The sequence below is a fragment of the Leopardus geoffroyi genome, chromosome A2 (genome assembly GCF_018350155.1).
Source record: "Leopardus geoffroyi isolate Oge1 chromosome A2, O.geoffroyi_Oge1_pat1.0, whole genome shotgun sequence".
NCBI lineage: Eukaryota > Metazoa > Chordata > Mammalia > Carnivora > Felidae > Leopardus > Leopardus geoffroyi.
Genome location: NC_059331.1, coordinates 150,767,436 through 150,785,474, shown reverse-complemented (window position 1 = coordinate 150,785,474; position 18,039 = coordinate 150,767,436). Strand labels below are relative to the sequence as shown.

Genomic DNA, 18,039 nt, shown 5'->3' with positions numbered 1-18,039 from the left:
CACGAACCACAAAATCATGACCTGAGCCGAAGTCAGATGCTTAACTGACTGAGCCACCCCGGCGCCCCAGAGACAAAGTATATTTTAAATTGCTATTTCTGGGATGGCAAAACAACAGCAACAACTGTCCCCCCCCCCCCACCCCATGTTTAATGTAACCAGGGAAAATTTATCAGAGAAGACACGTCTTAGGAGAGCTGCAATTGCCCCTAAGAATTTAGGTTAAGGGGCGCCTGGGTGGCTCAGTCGGTTAAGTGTCCGACTTCGGCTCAGGTCACGATCTTGTGGTTCACGAGTTCGAGCCCCACGTCGGCTCTGTGCTGACAGCTTGGAGCCTGGAGTCTGCTTCCGATTCTGTGTCTCCCTCTCTCTCTGACCCTCCCCCCATTCATGCTCTGTCTCTCTCTGTCTCACAAATAAATAAACGTTAAAAAAATTTTTTTTCAAATAAAAAAAATTAAAAAAAAAAGAATTTAGGTTAAGCTCACCCTCTTGTTATGTTTTGATAAAATAGGTACCTTTTGTTCAGCTTAACTCTCAGCTTCCAAATCTTTCTAATTTTGGTTTTCCAGGAAGGCGCCCCTAAGTACTGTGTGACAGAGTGAGTTCAATCCAGAGTTCTTGAGCACAGCTTGGTATTTTTAACTAAATCTAGTAACAGAATTCAGGCTTCACCGGCCCCACCCTATTTCTCCCACCCAGATATTTTCCCTTTTGTCCAGTAAAGTGTCATCTGTTCCCAAGAAAGACAAAAAGAAAAAGAAAAATGTTTACTTAAACTATTACATTCTAAACTTCTCAGTCAATTCTGACCAAATTTAAGATGCTTGATACTGAGCTTTGATAAGAGAATATAAAGGAAGTGTTTATTTAACTAACTTAAAAAGTGAAGTCTTAACTTTCTGTTACCCTTACTTGTAAGAACATTAGGTTGCAGGTTACTGCTGTGCAGCAGGCCTGGCTTTGGATGCATTCATTTTATTAATAAACATACACTTACTGTGTGCCCTTTAAGGCACAAAGTACTGTGCTAAATAATGTGGAGGTACAAAGTAAAATATATCACAGATCTTCTCTTCTAGAGGCTTAAAGATCACATGAGGTATGTAGAAGGATGAGACATGAACATGAATTGTTATGATACGTGGTACAACTAAATAAGTGCCATAAAAAGGTCCAAGTAAGGATCTGTGAGAGTCCAGAGAAGGGGAGGAGTGCCACTTCCCTTCTCCAAGAAAGGCTTCCGGGAGGAAGAGGCATTTCCACCACCCTTTGAAGAGCAAAGACAGAAGGGCCTTCATAGGCTTAGAAAGGGAAGAGAGAATCTCCTTTGGGGAAAAGAAGTTATAGTGACCACGAAGACTAACAGATAATATTTCCAGAAGAATCTTGTTCCTGTGAGCTTACTTGGCATACTTTGATTTCGGCTAGTTTCAGAATAATTCAGGTAATGCCTCCATACATAGGTGAACCTCCTGTGCTTTCAATATGGTCCAATCTTCCTTATATAAAATTACACAATCAAACTTGCTCTCTCTCCCTCATTTCTTCTCCCCTCACCCCAACAGTAGTTCCTCATAGATGAGAATTAATAATTAAAGCCAACTCTATAAAGAGGCAGGGCCTCTGATTTTTCTCCATTAAATAACTAACCTGAACCAAGCTACACTGACTCCTGTCAGAAACATCTGGAAGCAGTCTCTCATCTTGTTTCCTAGAAATGACGTAAAAAGATTTCAGGTTGAAGAGCAAGCTTGAATGTCTCCTCAGCCACTCTGTCTAGAAAGTAACAGTTCTAACACCACCCATTGTCTGCTTTAATGAAAACAGTTCTCATTACTTTGAAGTACAATGAACTGCTGCTAGAATAAAAGTTTCCTATTGGCTAAGGTCCTTGAGTCTCCCCTTGTTAAAAGATAAACTGAGGTATATTAAATTTCTTTTTTTTTTTTTAATTTTTTTTTTCAATGTTTATTTATTTTTGGGACAGAGAGAGACAGAGAATGAACCGGGGAGGGGCAGAGAGAGAGAGGGAGACACAGAATCGGAAACACGCTCCAGGCTCTGAGCCATCAGCCCAGAGCCTGACGCGGGGTTCAAACTCACGGACCGCAAGATCGAGACCCGGCTGAAGTCGGACGCTCAACCGACTGCGCCACCCAGGCGCCCCGAAATTTCTAAGAGTTTATTTGAGCAAAAATCGATTCATATTAGTCTGTGTCAAACCAGAAGTAGTTAGGAGTCTCCACCACCTACAAGAGCGCCAGCAGACTTTACAGAAGCAGAAACAGAGCACGGAAATTACCAGGTTGTCTATAGCTTACACAGTTGCTTTATCTGAGAAAGCCTCATTTGTGATGGATTGCCCTTAGGTTTTGATTGCTTAACCTTGAAGCACTGCAAGCTTAGGTTTGGGCTTGCTTACACTGCTTGCTAAGGCATTAAAGTAACTTCAGTCTAATGGCCTCCTTGTTTAATTAATTTAATACCCTCAAACATGGATGCTAAAGGAAAAGAGGGTCCACTGTTTTCTGGACATTAATGCGTTCCACTTATTTTTTAAGTGATAGCAAACAGCTGATCTGATTGGCTGTTTTTCACTGAACTTATTAGGGGAAAGTACTGAGGAAATTAACCAACTCAACTGAGTATAAAATACTCAATTTTATAGATGCTAATTCTTTTGCCCAAGGGAACAAATGATTTTTGCCATGCATAAATAAATTAGATTTGAGTCCTGTATTTGTGAGAAGCTCTATGACTAACATCATGCAAATCTCCAAAGGTGAATTCAACAAAAGGCGAACAGAAATTAGATAGCAGCACTATTGCAGATATAAGGATGAAGACATTTTAATAACCATTAGAGCTTTTCTAACCCATTCCAACCTAATATGTTCCAGCACATGCTGCTTGTTGCTTGTTCATTGATAAAATGCGGACTTGAGTGACCACACAGAGAACATCTCCATTTGGAAAGAGAGGACCAAGAAAACAGCAAAATTATTTTACCAGGCATCAAAAAAAAAAAAAAAAAAAAAAAAAGTTAAGTATTTGATGGGATCTCAGGGAAGGAAATGAACTCCAATCCCCATGCCCCTTAGATTTGCACAGGATTGTCAAGAGCTGAAAAACTTCAAAGTATCACAGAACTGTGGTTCAATTTTTGAAATATGAAGCATTTGGAGTAACTAATTTGGCCAAATATTTATGTTTTGGTGCATAGCTGAACTGCTTATCGGACCTTCAGGAATTCTTTGTTTTTCATTTTTGTGCTTTTATTTCCTCTATCTCCTCCTCCCCCTCGCTAGAAGCAAAACACCCTCTGGCAATGAAAGTTAAAGATGCTTCTCCTTAGAGGCACCAAGCCAGGCCCAAGGGGGCTGATCCCAAGCCACTGCCAACTGCACTCCAAGCAGTAATTTTCCTTCCCCCATGCTCGCTTCTGGGAAGTGCTGGGAAACGTAGAAGTCTCTAAGGCCTCCCTGGGAAAGAAAGAGAAATCTTTGCCCTGATAAGTATACCAATTCCCCTCTCTTATTGACTCACTTTAAAAGGCTGCTGCAGAGAGGCTGGCCTTCGTGTCTGCAAAACTGGGGCAGAGAGGTAGGTAGGAGAGTCCCAAAGAACGTCAGAGACAGAGGACCAAATGCTTTGCCTCTCTTCCCACTACCAGCACCCCTTACCTTTCACTACCAGGGTCCCACAATTTCTCTTCATTCATAATCTTAAAGAAATAGAAGACTGCTTAGAGAGAAGATGCCCACTGACAAGAAAGAAGATAAGACATTGTTTTTAACTCTCAGTAAGCACAGGGGTGAGGGAAGCATTTGGATAGCTTCTGTTGGATATTATGCTAAGGTGGGACAGAGCAACCACTATCTTCTTTCTGCTCCAGGCTGACCTTTGCTCTCAAGGAGGCATGCAATGACAAGATCTGCATTTCCTAGTAGCTTCTTCCCCTCCAGGCCTGGGGGCTACTGAACCACACCAGAGATCCCAGGTAGGCCAGACCAGCCCCTGCTAGCAGAGCCCTACTGCTCCCAGGCTCCACAGCCCATACTGATTCGAGCACATTCCAGGACATTCCATAGCTGTGAGGCTGGGAGCCCGGAATGTCTGGAACCCACAGAGGGAAGGTGCCCCAGCATGCTCCCCCACCCCAACCACATTTCCCCAAAGATCTCAAAGCACTCTCCAAGGATGATCTCATTTTCTAATAGGTATTTATTTCTATTTTCATTCCTATTGTTGGTAATGACTCCTTTTGCATGAATGTCACTCTGAGTTTTTTCACATAACCTGTATCTTGGTAAGGATATCATAATGGGAACCAAGAACTCAACTACTAGTTAATTCCTAACTGGATATCATGGGTAACTCCTTTCTAGCACGCAGGCCTGTGAAATTTAACCATGAGGCAGCAAGGAAATGACTGTTTCAATTCCACCTTTTGAAAGAAAAATAGATAATATAGATAATGTGGGGCCCAGACATATACCATGCATGTATAGTACGCAGGCGTGCATGTGTGCGTGTGTGTGAGAGTGTGTGTATGTGCACGAGTGTCCTAGTGCCAATGCTAATGTAGTCTTCAGGACTACACTTCCTTATTTATAAAAGAAAGATAACACCTACTTTACAAACTTCTTGTGATCTTGCTGTGGTGGCTAGAACATAATGGGCACTTGATAAATGTCTGGGGAATAAATACATGGATGGATGGACAAATGTAACCTTTCTGAGTTTCTTTCCTCATTCTAAACTTGCCTTGCTTCACAAGGCATTCGGAAGATTAAAGAACATCAAGGTTTGTCTGTTTGTTTTTAAGTTTTTCTTTTCTTTTTTTTTTCTTTTCTTTTCTTTCTTTACTTTTTTTTTTTTTACTTTTTTTTTTTTTTTTTTCAACGTTTATTTATTTTTGAGACAGAGAGAGACAGAGCATGAACGGGGCAGGGGCAGAGAGACAGGGAGACACAGAATCAGAAGAAGGCTCCAGGCTCTGAGCCATCAGCCCAGAGCCCGGCGCGGGGCTCGAACTCACGGACCGCGAGATCGTGACCTGGCTGAAGTCGGAGGCTTAACCGACTGCGCCACCCAGGCGCCCCTCTTTCTTTACTTTTAAAAAGAGAGTGGCGGAGAAGGGCAGAGGGAGAGAGAGAGAATCTTAAGTAGACTCCACACTCAGCATGGAGCCCACTGTGGGGCTCAATCCCATTATCCTGGGATCACGACCTGAGACCAAATCAAGAGTCAGACACTCAACAGACTGAGCCACCCAGGCATCCCTAACATCAAGGTTTTTAAAAATGCTTTTGACACCTGAAACTAACATAATATTATATGTCAATTATGCTTCAATAACACAAAAATAAATAAAATGCTTTTGGAAACTAAAACCTGACCATAAAAAATGTATGATTATTAATTACGTGAGTACTAGTATGGGTACCCAGGTATATCAAAACCTTATGAGCATATTTCTCTTCTCATATGCAGTGGGCACTAGACAAATTCCCACTACTCAGCAAGGAGGAGCCCTGCCCCTCTTTGTTTTTTTTTTCTATAACTTGGTTTTTAGGTGCCACTCTTGTCTCTCCCATTAAGATGACTGAACATGAATGCTTGAGGTTGGGGAGTTTCAGAGCTTTATCAGACATATAGCATATGGTTAAGAGCACCAGTCCTGTTGTCAAATTGCCTGACTTTGTGCCCTGACTCCACCATTTACTAAGGAATTTAACCCCACTATATCTATTTCATCTATAAAATGGGGACACTAGTAGACTCCATTTCATAGGGTTGCCATGAAGGTTGAGTAAGATAATACATGCGAGCATTTTAGAGACGTGCTTTGCACATGGGAAGAACTCAATCAGTATTACCTGTAACCACTGTTGGTATCATCATCATCATCATCATCATCATCATCCCTTTTTTAATGGAGCTTACAGACTAGTAGATGAGACAGACTGGAGTACAGAGCTGGAGGAACAACACAAGCACTAGGAAGGTCACCAGCAGCATGCTATGGATGCAGAGGCAGGAGACATCTTTATTCACCATCCTCATCACCTCCTCCGTGTAGTCTCTAGTTTGTCACTCTGCCAACATACACAGATTTTAAAAATAATACCCCAGATTTCATCTGAGGAGGGCAGAACCTAATGTGTCTCATGATGATCACACAATGCTTCCATTAACGCAGCTCAGTTTGTGGAGCCACATCACTGTTGGCTCAAATCAAGCTTTTGGTCCAATAAGACCCCCGGGGTCTTTTTACATCAACTGCTGCCAAGTTACATGTTCTCCATCGTGTATGCCTATAATTCTTTTTTGGACCTAAAAACAAGACTTTGCATTCATCCTTATTACATTTCATGTTGTTAGTTTTGGCCAAGCATTGCAGCATGTCAAGATAATTTTGAATCTTGATTCTGTCAACTATCTTATTTCTATTCCCTCCAGACCTGTGTCACTAGTGCATTTGATCAGCATACCTACTACATCCTCATGCAAGACACTGACAAAATGCTGGCCAAAACAAGTGTAAGAGAAAAGCTCAATATTTCAATTGAAGAACTTAAATGCATCCACCAATCATTTGCGGTATGTTTAAACAGCTTTGAATTCATTGAGGAGTACCCCGGTTTCATTATTTTGTCCAAAATGCCTTGCTGATACCAAGATACACTGGATCTATGACATTGTTGAGTATCACGTAAAATTTGTAAATGTCCTGCAGTGCTATCTCCTTTAAATTTGATGAGAATATAGATATCCACATTCATCAATAAAGAATGTAGAGGGTACAGTTTAATAAATCACTTAAAAGTTATGTCATTTGATTACCACTCTCGTAGTCCCAATTTAGGCTTTAATTTGAAGGGTGTATTTCTTAGGGCATGCTATCTGCTGCTTCAAAAACAAAAACAAAAACAAAAACAAAAAAACCTCCCAAATCCCAGTGGCTTAGGGAAATAGAAGTTTACTTCTCACTCACATGAAGTCACATGAAGTGCTCCTGATGTACAGGCTGCCTACTGTGTGTCATTCCAGAAATATAGTTTCCTCTATCCCCACCCTTTTCTTGGTCCTTGGAATTCTCTGCATGCAGCAGCTAAAGGACAAAAAGGAGAGACTATTACATGTGAAGTGTTTCTGTGCTCCAGGCCTGAAAGTACTTACTGTACACCACCTCTCGTATTTCACTGGTTAGAATTCAGTCACATGACCACCTCCACCTCCACAGGAGGCTGAGAAATGCAGTCTAATTATGTGCCCAGCAAAACGAGAAATGAGTGTGACGAACAGTAAACCTAGCTCTAAAACAGTTAGCAAATATAATTTAGATGGGATGCACACTCTATTCCAGGTCAAGTATGGGGCTAAACCTGCCAGAAGAGGGGGTTGATGGATCAGGACCTGTAAGAGTTGGGTTCTAATTCCAAGTCCACCATTTAGTGCATAAACACAGCCTCAGATAAGTCCTTAGATAAGAAAATTATAAGATTTCTAGATCCATAAAATACCGTCTTAGCACATTTCATCCATTGCTGAATCCCCAGCCCTAGCCCAGTGCCTGGCACATAGTTGGTACAATAAATATTTGTTCATTAGTTGAGTGAATACATGAATAACCTTTCCGGACTTGTTTACTTATTTCTAAATTTTCTCTACCTACCATACAAGTTGTTGTAAAGATCAAATGGACCATGGTTTGAAAATTAAAAGTCATCGTAAAAAACAGAGAGTATACATTTTACTCGTACTGACTGCCATTTGTGTCACGTTCTATGGTTTGACCTCCTCTGCACAGTTTTCTCTTACTGCACACAATAGAAAATAGACCATCTCCAAAAATATTCAAGGTAAAGCTCTGCCCCACTTACTTTCCTTCTATGGCTTGAAGCAATTACTAATGTCTCCTCTCTAGTTAAATTTAAGAAACAGGCCTATGTGGCTCAGTTGGTTAAGCATCTGAATTTGGCTCAGGTCATGATCTCGTTTGAGCCCCGCAACAGGCTCTGTGCTGTCAGCTTGGAGTCTGGAGCCTGCTTTGGATTCTGTGTCTCCTTTTCTCTATGTCCCTCCTCCATTCATGCTCTGTCTCTCTCTCAAAAATAAATAAACATTAAAAAAAAATTTAAGAAGCAGGCATGAGTTCCTACTGAGATCAGGGCATGTGCTAAGATATGGGATGATATTAGGACTAATCCAACCCATACCAAAACAGATAAAAATACTTGTCCTATAGTTGAGGATCCATCTGACAATTTTATATACCAGACAATACTTACCTCATTTTTAATTAAGAATGTCCAACAGAGAAAAATAAAAAATATCACCAAAACCAAAAGAAAATAGATTTAATTGGAAACTGGATTATAGATGACCTTAAATGCAAGGATAGGGAACTTTAGACTTTATTCCACAGTCAATGTGGGGCCATGAACAGTTGTTAAGCCAGAAAATCACATGGTCAAAGTGGTATTTTAGAAAGATGCATCTGAGAGATGGTATCTTAGACAACTTGGAGGAAAATTCACTAGAGGGCTAATGTAGAAGTCTTAGCATAAGTCCTATGGGTCTTGATCTAAAGCTGAGGAAATCATAAAACATAGATGAAAGGACTTCTAGTTCCTTTTTTTTAATGTTTATTTATTTTTTACAGAGAGAGAGAGAGAGAGAGAGAGAGGGAGAACGAGTGAGGCAGGGGCAGAGAGGAGACACATAATCTGAAGCAGGCTCCAGGCTCCACACTGTCAGCACAGAGCCTGACGTGGGGCTCGAACCCACAAACCGCACGATCACAAACTGAGCCGAAGTCAAACACTTAACAGACTGAGCCACTCAGGCGCCCCAAAAGGACTTCTAATTCTGACAATATGGCAGGCTAACATAACTTGAAAACTCTCCCTTCAAGTATGTCTACAATTGCAGGATAAAATACAACAACAACAACAAAAAAAAAAAAAAAAAAAAAGAAAAGAAAGAAAGAAAGAAAGAAAGAAGGAAAGAAAGAAAGAAAAAAATTTAAAGCAAAATTTAGATCATAGGAAAGCAAGGGAAACCAAAGAAGGAGAAAGATGAAACCAAAAAAGTCAGCATGTAACCTGATACTCCATTTGCCCTCAGAATTGGAGTAAGCCATAGATCTTCATAACCCTTAGAACTTGGTTCTAATGACCACAGGAGATATGGCCTTGAGCCTGCACAAAACAGGGGTGGAAATGAGACTACTACATGAAGCTGAGACTCTTGCAAGCCCGAACCCATCAGGGAGAATACTGACCCCTTCCCCCCCACCACCAAAAAAAATCCCTAACCAGGACAGTAAGATGACACAGAAACTTATTTGTCTCTCTTTACGGAAAAAAAGTCTTTCCTGAGGATGTGAAACCCTGGACCTGGTCTAACCATGAATTTGGTTTTTAAAATTTCCCTATTGGAATGGCCCAGAAACGTCTAAGCCAAGAAATTAATGTAAAAACTGGTCCCTGGCTAGTAATATTTTGGGAGTGCCTGGCAGAAGCAGTTACAAAAACACTCTAGAGAAACATTCCACAACCCAGAATACAGTTAGTTTCACAAAAATAAGCAAGCCCCACACGAGATGAGCTCACAATAAAAGAAATGGCAAAACACTGAAGGGACAAATCCATCACAGGCAAGATGCAATAGGAATTCACCACTACCACCTCCCACCTCTCAAAGAACAGAGCTACCACAACAACAATCTGAAACAGAATATAAAAGAAGCATGTTTAGAATAGAAACATTACAAAAAGAAAGACATCCACAAGAAAAACACAGGGTGTCATGACCAAAAAAAAAAAAAGAGATTTTTTTTTAAGAACCAAATAGGAATTCTAGAAATAAAAGTTATTGAAATAGAAAATTCAATGGTTAAACTAAATAGTAGATAGACACGTCTGAAGAAAAATTCATGAATAAGGAACCCAAGCTAAAGCAACATACCAGAATAGATCCCAGAGAAATGACAAGATGGAAAACTGATCGGGAAGTTGAGATAGAAAAGGTAGCATGAGTAGGTTCCATTAAGTCTAAAAGAACTTCTAGAAATGAAGGGGAGAGAATGGAGCCGAGGCAAGATTAGAAAAGATAATCATGAGAATTTTCTAATTTGATGAAAAACATAAATCCTCACAGTGAAGTGGTACCTATATATACACACACATATAAACTTACATAAATATGTTATTTATAATATAGTATATAATTATTGTAATTTGGTGAAACACATAAATCCTCACAATGCAATATATACATATATGTAAGTATAAATATATAAAAACATATTTATATATAAATACATATATACGTATATATGTGTGTGTGTGTGTGTATATATATATACGTGCATATATATGAATCCTGGGCAACATCGATAAAAATTTGTCAAGGACCATCTTTTTTCATGGTGGTATGTTACCATCAAGCACTATTAGTGTTAGTTCTCCAAGGATTTAAGGCCATCTTGACATAGTGGCCATTAGCCAAATCAGTTGCCGTAGGCCAATGTGTTGTTTAGCTTTGTTCTTAAAGGGACGGTGAGTGGCACTCATTTTGTCGACCTATAAGAGAGAAATTTCTCTTTGAAGTGTCTGATGAATGAAAGGAAAGGGAGGGATTCTGCTTCTTGGAAGCTCCGCTCTGCAGGGATCCGTCTGGGAGTGGGTAGAACGTGGAGCAGCACGAGGGCACTGGAGGGAGCTGCGGCGTGCAGCTCTGCATGTGAATTTTTCTATAGCTACATCCTCACGTACACATGCATATGTACAATGAGTTTTAAATACATAAATGTACTGTCTTCTTTCACAGGGTCACATTCTAAACTGGAATTTGAGATTCTCTTCATAGGTTTTCACTGATTTTACACCTCTGTTAAGAGATTTTGGGACTTCATCTATCTGCTCAGATAGAATTCAGTTATTATTCTCTCCATTTAAGGGAGGTGTTTGGTTTGGGTTTTTGACGTTGGTGGAGATGGTTCTTAAAGCAGAAAATGATCTCTGCCTTCGTTCCTTTTCCTAGGGCACATAAAGGAGAAGGACTTACGTTTCCCATGGAAGACACTGTAGGCAAGAAGCCAAAAGCCCACACAAAGGACTTTAAAAAAAAATAGGACACTGTATCTGGTCATTCCTCTCCTTTCTGGGATTTGGGGTATGAGTAGCTTTTCTAGATTTCTGGGCGGCATCTTTGTGGTGACCAGATTTTCTTGTTAGTAATGGTATCATCAGTTTCCCAGAGGGCACTCATCAGTGTCCTCAAGATATCTCTCCATAGGTTACTGCTCCAAGACTCTATCAACCCCCTTATAACACGGACCCCAGCTGTGACCCCGGGAGCCACCAGTGTCTAGAGCTCTTGCAGAAGACTGCGGAGAGCTTCCAGGTTGGCACGCGGCACTCCCCCAGCTAAAAGCTCATCCTCCCCCAGGTGCCACACTGCCAGACAAGGGAAGCAGCAAATGCCCGCAAGCACTGCCTTGTCTCAGCTGACAGTCCCTTACTATTCAGTGGTTTCCTCTCAGGGGCTTGTTCTGTATCTCTACCTCCCAGAACTGTTGCAGGCAGCCGTAAAATTTTACAGAAAGTTTCAAATTCAACTTTCAAGTACCTTATGATGACAGGATAATGTATTAAGTCCCACGAGCAATCCCAGGGACCCCAAAATACTTAGAGTTAAGTGTACACGTGTATTTCCCCTAGAAGCAAGAAGTTCCACCTGGAGCTACACACACACACACACACACACACACACCCCATTCCTTTAAGAGTGTTTGACTATTATCCAAATAAGTGTCTTGCATGATACACACACACTCACCAGATTATATGCGTATATGGTATTACTACCCAAGTTTAAGTTCTAAAGTTTATGTCAGTATTTCACCCACCCAAACTGTTATTCAAATATCCTGAATGGTATTTGTTAGTGTATTTTTCCATCAAGACCCCTCCAAACAAACTAATGTGTATAAATTTGGAATTATGTGCTATGAGGAGGTGATGCGTCAATACTAAGGCACTTCAAAGAGAAACACTTCTGCTGAATCTACTTGACACTATCTTAATGAAAACTGAAAACAGGGAATCTCTAACACTAATTTTCTACATATCCAGAGAGTTGGATTATATAAATTGTCTGGGTGGTACAAAATGATTCATTCTTGAAAAATAAAATGAGTAAGTTTTCTCATGACTTTGAAAAGAAATAAAAATCTAGCAATTTTGATATGATTTTAAGAAATAATTCTTAAAAAAAAAATAATTCTTTATGGGAAGCATTGTTTTGAAATTAACATTAGACATGCAAATGAACTAAAATGTGTTCATTTTCCCTATGAGCCTCTCCTCATGCTCTGCAGGCTCAAAAATAATTTGTTTTCCTGTCTAATAACCAGCTTCTCCTCTGTAAGTCTCTGGTAATGTCACTGTTGCATGTTAGCAGTCTTTTCAATTTAATAATTTGTTAATATAAATAACTGAATATTTCTATATATGGTATAACATAGTAAATTTATTATACAATAATGTATGGATTAAATGGCATATAATAATTGTATAACTCATATGTAATAATTATGGTATGTATATAATTTAATATAATTATTAGACATCAAGCACTTGATATGTCATCTAAAAGATGTACACAAAATATTGTCTTCGACTTCAAGAAGTCCACAATTTTATCAGAGGATTTTGATAACTTCTATGGTATCTAGGTGAGATGTCTTTTCCTAAATGCCTCCGTGCTTTTATCCCATCCCTAATCCCTGCCTGCGGAGGAGTGAGTTCCCTGGATGAACTGTCGAAGAACTGATTTGGGGGGGGAGGGCACCGGGGTGGCTCAGTGGGTAAAGAGGCCAACTCTTAGTTTCGTCGAAGGTCATGATCTCACAGGTCATGACTTCGAGCCCCTTGTTGGGTTCCGCGCTGCTGGTGCTCCCTCTCTCTCTCTCTCTCTGCCCCTCTCCTGCTCTCTCTCTCTCTCAAAATAAATAAATAAACTTAAAAAAAAAAAAAAAAAAAGGAAAAGAACTGACTGGGATGTGCACACTCCTGTCCTGCCCACTCCAGGAGTCCTATACCTCTAACCCTACCCTGGGACTGCAGAGGAGTCTGTCAAATTCTGGTGTTTCATGTATTAGGAAGCCTATTGTTGCAGCACAACAAGGCACCTTTCTTCAGAACCAGTTTTATCAATAACAAAGTATTGTTTTGATCTTATCTGCCACTCCTCCCTCTCAGGTAGGGAGAAGGGTGTAATTTATTGGAGCCCCACCAATCCTAGCAGGGATAAGATAGGTAACAGGTAATTATAATACAAAGCACACTGTGATCAGTGTAGTGTGAGTTCCAAATTAGAGGAGATCATTAGCAAAGGAGAACACATTTTTGTCAAGAGAATTACAAAGTAACAGAATCACACTGTAGACCTTTATGCCCAGGGCTCATTCTACATCAGAACTTCTTGTTATAATTTTTTATATTCAGTATATAACTTAATAAAGAAACTTAATTATCAACCTAATCATAAATATAGTTAGTGATTTTTGAGTTAGAGCGTTTGCTTCTTGCTATTGGATGTAAAACTGTAGCATGTGATTGTTGGTGGTCAAAGTAAAGAGCTGGTGGGAAAAAACACCTCATGGGAAATAAAACTGGAGAGGTAGTTTAGAGCTAGAGATAGAGGGTCCTAAATGTGTGCGTTTGGGTCTTTATGCTTTAGGCACTGGGCAGCCTGTGAAAGTGTTTGAACAGGAAAATAACCAGCTTAGATGTGTGCTTTAGGAATTAACATGGTAGTGGCGTGTCAGACTATAAGGTACAACTCAGTAGGGTAAGGCTGAAAGCAGGGAGACCTACTAGGTGATTATAGCATTAACCAAGGTAGGAGGAAGCCAGGTATTGTACTAGAAGGTACTAGCAGGAATAAAGAGGAAAGAATGAACACAAAATATGTATGTTTCAAAACAAAATTACTAGAACTTGACCACTTAACAGATGTGGGACAAAAGTAAGGGGAGAATTAAAGATTCTATCAAAGTTTTGAGGAGCACCTGGGTGGCTCAGTCGGTTAAGCATCCAACTTAGTCTCAAGTCATGATCTCATAGTTCGTGGCTTCGAGCCCCATGTCGGGCTCTATGCTCACAGCTCAGAGTCTGGAGCCTGCTTTGGATTCTGTGTCTCCCTCTCTTTCTGCCCTTCCCCCGTTTGTGATCAATCTGTCTCTCTCTCTCTCTCTCTCTCAAAAATAAATAAACATTAAAAAAAAAGTTTTGAGCTGGTGCAATGAGAAAGATCTTAATTAACAGAAACAGGAATAAATGTTCAGGAAAGAAAATAATGATTTAGATTTGAATCTGTTAACATCAACACACTGGTAGAATGTATGGGTGGAAACTTCCAATGAGGAGTTGTCAGGGCTAGAAATGGGGTTTCAGAAATAAGTCACAAACAAGGAAGAATTAAAGCCATGAGACTGAATGAGTTCACCAAGAGACCATATAGAAGTGAGGATGGAGTGGAGGGCCAAGGGCAAATTCTTAAGGGAAACCTATATTTCAAGTTGGAAAATAAGATGAGGAGGCATAGGGATAAAAAGAGATATAAGAAAACATTATTGGGGGAGCCAAAGGTGGGGAGAATTTTACAGGTGTGGGGAGCAATAAGGCATGAGAAAACAGGGAAAATCATATAAAGTGATTAGGGAAAATAAGAATAAAAAACAAAACACTGCATTTGGTAAGCAGCTATCGACCTTCAAAAAATTATGATGGAGTGAGAAGAGCTAAAGCCAGATTACAAAGATGAAGGGAGTGGGTGATATCCGCACGGAAGCCGGTGGCAAAGATGACTTTTTACAGAAGTTTTGTGATGAAGAGAACGAAGGAAGGCCCTTGCTTAGGGGGGCAGCAGAGCGGCGGGAAAGTGGCTTTGTTCATGTGTATATTTGTGGGTTCGGTTTTCTTGTTTGTTTGGCTAGTTTTGGATACGATAAACCTGAGTATGATTACAGTCGGAGAGCAAGAGCCAGTGGTGACGCCAAAGAGAGAAAGAGAGGGCGATTATGTCAAATTGAGCAAAGCTTCAGGGCAGGCGGGAGAAGCTCCAATCAAGATACCAGAACGGCAGTTTAGCCATGGAGGAGGTGGAGGCTGTATAAGGGGCCAGGACAAGCTGGAGAAGGAGTACCAGAAGCAGACACGTGTAGGATGGACAGATGGGACGAGGGGGAGACGAGGGAGGAAGACCAGATGCTGGAGGTGACAGTGGTCGAGGGGTGTGGTATGGATGGGTGGAGTAGGCGTGCAGGTGGGACTGGGTAAGGGCAGCCTTCCTGGGCCTGTCTCACGCGCCTCGTGAAAGCAGACTCCTCTGCAGCTTCCGCCGCAGCTGCTCTCCCAGCCCTTAAGCTTCGTTCAACTCGGAGCACTACCTGTGCGCCTCGTCCTGCTACCACAAGGTGTTGGGAGATGGCCCTTGGCTGTCCTCGTGACTCTCCAGTGCCGGTGACACAGGTATCTCGCAGTCGCTGTCCCACTGCAATGAGGCCTCCTGGGCCTCCTCGCTCGGCCTGCGCCCGGCCCACCGCCCGTGGCCCTGCGGCATCCGACGGGCCGGACACGAGTCCGGCAGCTGCGCGCACCCAGGAGACAGAGCAGCTGCAAGGCCTCGACGACCGCTTTTGCCGTATTCACGGAGGAGACGCACCAACGCAGGAAGTAGAAGACGGATCCAAGCCGAGGCGACCGCGCTGGGGCAGCGCCACGTCGGCCCGACGCGCTTGGTGAGCTCTTCCGGCACGAGCTGCGCGCGCAGCTGTAGGAGGCGGGCTCGGCGCAGGCGCGGGCGTCGCTTGAGCGCGTCGGCCCGGCGGACGAGGCGTGGCGGTTGCGGTCAGGCTGCGAGGAGGCGAGCCAAGGGTGCCCGGAGGCGTGGCAGCGTGATGTGGATGGCACCTCGCTGGCCCGCCTGGACCTGGAGAAGAGGCTGGAGTCGCTGCTAGACGACCTGGCCTTCGTGCGCCAGGTGCAAGATGAGGAGGTGGCTGAGCCGCTGGCCACACTGTAGGTGTCGTCGCAGGCCTCGGCCGACGTGAGCGTGGCTGTGGCCACACCACACTTCAGTTCGGCGCTGAGGTTCCCTGGCCCCTAGGTCAGTGGAGGAATGTGCAAGTCCAGGTTTGCCAGCCTGAGCTAGTAGGCGGCACGAAGCGCGGAGGCCAGCAGGGCCGGCCGCAAAGAGATTCACGAGTACCGGTGCGAACTGCAGGCATGCACGGTCGAGACTGAGGGGCTGCGTGGGGCCAACGAGTGTTGGAGAGGCTGGAGCTGGAGAGCGGCACAGTGCAGACACGGCCAGCTGCCAGGATAGTGTTGGGCCGCTGCAGGGTGATGTCACCAAGAGTGTGACATGGCTTGCCACCTTCAGGAATACCAGGACTTGCACAGCGTCAAAATGGCTCTTGGTATGGAGATAGCAGCTTTATGGGGAGCTACTGTAAAGTGAAGACCCACGTTTTAGCGCCAGTGGATTAAGCATTTTAGGACTGAATCCCCCTTCCGATCTAGGTTATCTGTGTCCACCTAGAATCCTCAGTTTTACGACCTCCAAAGACTCATCCACTGGTCTGTCTCTTAAGAGAAGATTTCTAAGATAGCCTGTAAGAAAAACTTCCAGATAGGGGGAGATTTTGAAGAAATATTGGAAGAGACCATAGGATTCTACCAAGGAAACCAAGAAATCAAATATAGAAGAAAGCACTATCTCAAGACAAAAAATATAATTCTGGTGCTTAAAAAAACTTAATGTTTAAAAGGAGATAATATGTAGGGGCGCCTGGCTGGCTTAGTCGGTAGAGCCTGTGACTCTTGATCTCACGGTTGTGGGTTCAAGCCCACGTTAGGTGTAGCGATTAATTTAAAAAATGAAATCTTTAAAAGGGGGGATAATACGCATTAGACTTGTTAAAGATCCTACTCCTGAATCAAAACACCTGTCACCACCGTAAAATGTCTTCAAGACTTCAGTCTCCTATTTAGCATCGCATACTTTCTGTAACAAGAAAACCACCCCTTGAGTTGGAGCAAACTACAGTCCTTGAGTAATCACAGAGGAGTTATCGAAGAACCCAGCCTTCTCACCTAAAGCTCAAGGTTCACAGCAATAGATGATTCAGGTACAGAGGAGGTACAAACTAAGGTGCTAAATCTGTGATCATCATTTGCTATGAATTGAAGTTAAAACCTATATCCACTCACTATGCCAGCCATTGCCCAGCTATATAATCTCATTCTAGTTACCTAAAACATGAGATCACTGCCAAAGATAAACCAATGATCCATGCCTCACACCACTCTGACAGAACTGTTTCACAAATTATAGGTGTTTGTTTAATGGACACTTTGCTTCCTATCATGTTCAATTCCACATATCCTTCCCCCCCCCCAACTAAGGGGGGGAAGCTAGTGTAGTATTCTTCACCTTAAATGCATTGGGATTCTTCTTGAAAGAACTTACCCCCTTTTGTTTCTTTGCCCAATGGATAAAATTAGATTCACATTGAACATTTCTATGATTTGTGTAATAAATTCTCACTATGCATTTCATATCCTTCCAATTTTGTAAGTAAAAGAAAAATGGCAGTACAAGTTTTAAGGATTTCCCCCAATAAATAAAATAATGAAGAGTCCCTAGATTTTAGGCTTTCAGCTTATTCAAATCCATTTAATTAGGGGGGAAAAAAAAACTATTAGGAATGTAGCTTTTCACCGTAGCTGTGGAAACACAGGAATAGTATCCTGAGCTGTGATTCAGCTGACCTTAGAATTTAGTAGCATAAGCTGGAAAAGGTGAGTTTTTGTGTGAATGGAAAGAACGAAGGTCTCATTTATCTGTGGCAGTTCTTTTGTGGTGACACAGAATTAGCTGTTTTGTGCCCTTATCCTTATTTTAATTTTTTTTTTCGACGTTTATTTATTTTTGGGACAGAGAGAGACAGAG

General features: G+C 41.9%; 1 long non-coding RNA gene and 1 pseudogene across 1 annotated transcript; both read left to right on the top strand.

The window, feature by feature from the left end:
• The first annotated feature begins 3,481 nt into the window (after positions 1-3,481).
• LOC123606903 lies at positions 3,482-4,217 on the top strand. The gene is made up of 3 exons (XR_006716554.1): positions 3,482-3,805; positions 3,899-4,003; positions 4,083-4,217. It is a non-coding gene; the product is annotated as an uncharacterized LOC123606903 (long non-coding RNA).
• A 10,626-nt stretch (positions 4,218-14,843) lies between these two features.
• LOC123607289 lies at positions 14,844-16,885 on the top strand (annotated as a pseudogene).
• Positions 16,886-18,039: the final 1,154 nt, after the last annotated feature.